The sequence below is a fragment of the Cervus canadensis genome, chromosome 8 (genome assembly GCF_019320065.1).
Source record: "Cervus canadensis isolate Bull #8, Minnesota chromosome 8, ASM1932006v1, whole genome shotgun sequence".
Taxonomy (NCBI): domain Eukaryota; kingdom Metazoa; phylum Chordata; class Mammalia; order Artiodactyla; family Cervidae; genus Cervus; species Cervus canadensis.
Window position 1 is genome coordinate 18,635,095 of NC_057393.1, and position 3,572 is coordinate 18,638,666.

Here is a 3,572-nt window from a genome sequence, read left to right on the forward strand (position 1 = left end):
AGGGTTGTAGAGAATGAACTCAAATCCCATTTCACCATCACCACCAGCGTGAGATCCAACAACGATCCAGTCTTCCTTCAAGAGAATCTTAGGAGCCTGTCATTGATTTCCATGGCTAAGTAGGAAAGAATCTTCTATTGCTTATGTTTAGAGAGGCAGAGAAAAAAATGATTGTTTGGAAAAAACTAAGAATTTTCATTTTTCTATGAATGTAAGCAGATGAAAACAGGGTATATAATTAATGATACGTAAAAGCATCACCACCAACAAGAAAAATATTTTCTACAGTGAAATTCTTGATGCTATAGTGTTTTGATGTAAATGGTAATTTCTGGAAGAACCTGCTAAGTGGGCTGGGTCTTGGTCTTGGGTTGTGATTCAGAGCTAGGGTTCTGGAGACAGACAGTCCTAGGTTTGAAACTGGTCTCTGACACTTTCTAGCTGTGTGCTCTGGAGCAAGTAGCTTAACCTCTCAGTGCCCCAGACATCTTATTTGTACAATGAAGACAGTCATCTTACCTATCTCATACAACAGAGAGGATTAAATAAGGTCATGCCTGTAAAGTGCCAGACCAAGTAACTGATAAACACATCATAGTGAATATTGTGGTAATACTTCTAAGACTCTACTTTCTAGCAGGAATTAGTAACTGACTCTTTTCTCTTCTTCAAATAAACTAAGCTCCTTCTGGCTTTAGGATTTTGGGACTTGCTGATCCTTTGGCCTGAAGTTCCACCCATAATCCCACCTCACCCCACCCAGCACTCTTTTCATAAATAGTTTCCTCTCTTCCGTCCAGACTCAGCCCAGAGCCCATCCAATGTCCTCTAAGGGACCTGTCCTGACTACCTGATGTGGAGCAATTCCCCATCCCCACATTAGTATCACAGCTTTCTTTTTCCCCTTCATTCATTAGAATCTCGAGTGACCTCTCTAACTTCTTGTGTATTGTCTTTCTGACTGTCAGCTCCCTGAGAACAAAGGCTTTCTCTTTTGCTCACTGATGTATCCTTTGCTTAGCACATTGCCTGGCACCTAGCTGGAGCTCAGATAAATAGACTATAATTTATCTCATTTTAAAAAATAAGTCACTAAAATAGATAACCAACGTGGACCTATTGTATAGTACAGAGAACTATACTCAATATCTTTTAAAACTTATAAGGGAAAAGTTATATGTGTGTGTGTGTGTGTGTGTGTGTGTACATATATTTGAATCACTTTGCTGTACATCTGAAACTAATACAATATTGTAAATCAACTATACATCAATTAAAACAAGTAAAAATTCTGAAGTGAAAGTATGCTCCGATATAAAAATAAATACATAAAAGTAAATCATTGTTGTGCCCTCAGAATGCATGCTGATATATTTGGATGGAAAAAAAATACCATGGTCTACTCATTTTTCCCCATCCCAATTCAGACAGTCTAAGCTCTCCTGGTTTTAAGTTCTCTGTCAATCCAACCTACCTACAAACCAGGTCTATTGTTCTGAGACAATTAAATGAAGAAACTAGAGCCCAGAAGTGGTCTCAAACTTTTTCCATTTGTGCTTTGGGAGAGAGCTGCAGCGAAGACTTTAGTTGCATGAGGTGAAAGCTGCTGGTTTGTATATGGCTGGCATGGTTCAAGAAGTAGAGGTTCATATAGACCTGTGGTTACAACCCCAAATCTTAATTACATAAAAACAGATGCTTAGTTGTGTAAATACACAAATGAGACCTAGAAGGACACACCAAATGGTAAATTGCTTGTGATTATGGATGACTTGTTTTTTGCTCCTTGTGTTTTTGGTTTTCTGTTATGCACACGTTAACTTTTAAAAAATAAACGTTATTTTAAAAAACCATGACAAAGAAGAAATATAGGCTGAGGGAGCAGTTTAGGCATTCCTGTTTCCTAAAGCATGCTCAAGGAAAGACAAGGTTTATGTCTCATTTGCAGTGACTTCAGGCTAGACTTTAAAACATGTATATGTGTGTATGCCCATGTGCAGTTGGCTAACTCTGTTTTGTCTTATAGTTATCATCTTAATCTGCAGCTCAGAAGATGTAAGGCTTATCCTGCTGGCTGCAGAGAACCTGGGACTCCGCACAGGAGAATTCGTCTTCATCCTTTTGCAGGAGCAGGAGGTGGGTGCCAATGACCCCTCAGTGGCTCCGGCAGGCAGAGGTAACAAACACTCAGCACTTGCTAGGTGCCAGATGCATTAGCTCACTGAATACTCAACCCTGGGAGGCAGCGACTCTTGCGTCCTTAACTGAAGATCGGGAGACTGAGTGCAAAGAACCTACCCAGAGTTTGTTCACTCAGTTACTAGGATGGGGACACTGGCTTTGAGCCAGGATGCTGGCTCTGGAGCCAAGCCCTCTGTAGTCTATATCAGCAAACACCAGCTGAGGAGAAACTGTCATTCCTACTGGGTTGCTGAGACCTACCCTAACGCTCTCAAACTCAGTGCCTCCCAATTTCTTTTCTCCCATAGCCACCTCTGTTTGAGCCCCAATAAGTCCTGGAAAAACCAACATGCTGGTCCAATGAGGCAATTCGTAGGTGGTTTGGTTCTTTTGGTAACAATAGGGACAGCTGACATGTACCACGTACCCCACCATGAATACCAAGTTCTACATTATACCTGCATCAGTGCTAGATTTTCCCAACAGCCCCTGAGGCAGATGGATAGTCCATGCATTGTTTACATGCACCATTGCATTTGATATTTTCAACAGCCTTGTAATATAGAGATTATTAGCATTGCAACTCACAGATGAAAAAAATTGAGGCTTAGAGAAATAAGGGAACTTATCGAAGATCACGGAGCTCCCAAGTGACAGAGCTGGTCTTCTGGACTCTGGGACTGAGCCCTTGGGCCCAACAGCTCTGCTTTGCGGAGTGTGTGCTAACCGCCAGGCCCCACTGTGAGTGCTTGATAAACTAAAACTAGCTCACACCATCCTATGGAAAGATAAGGAAACGGAGGTCCTGAGAAGTGAATTAACTTGCCCAAGGCCACACAGCTAGTGCGTGAAGGCGACTGAGTAGTCAAATCAGGTGGGCTGGTCTGAGCGTCTGTACATTTAACTACCACGTGTGCACCCTCAGGCTTCTAAGAAAAAGCTTCTTGCATTTAGCCAAGGACACACTGTGTAATTTTCCCAGCAGTTTTACCTTTGTAAAATGAGCTTGTTTTATATGATCATAAGAAACTGGGGTCACAAAGAGACACGACTGAGCGACTGAACTGAAATGAAGAAACTGAAATGGGGAAAAAGCGAGTATAGGAAGGTGCATAAGAATGTTCCAGGTTTCTTTCATCTTTTCATCATGAAGTATTTCAGATTGCCAAAGTGTCTCAGGTTTCTTTGGGCAGCCAGTTGTAATTCTAATTGTAAGCCAAGCTTCTCAGAACCTCCTCCTACCTTCCCTTTTCATTGCTGTCCACATTTTCACCTTCATTTGACCTCTTCTCCTTCCTCTACCTTCAGACGCGTGAGAGGAAGATGGTGCACCAAGTCTCAGCATCAGCAGGGAAGCCCATCCAACCCTCTTGTCACTTTCTCCCCAAACC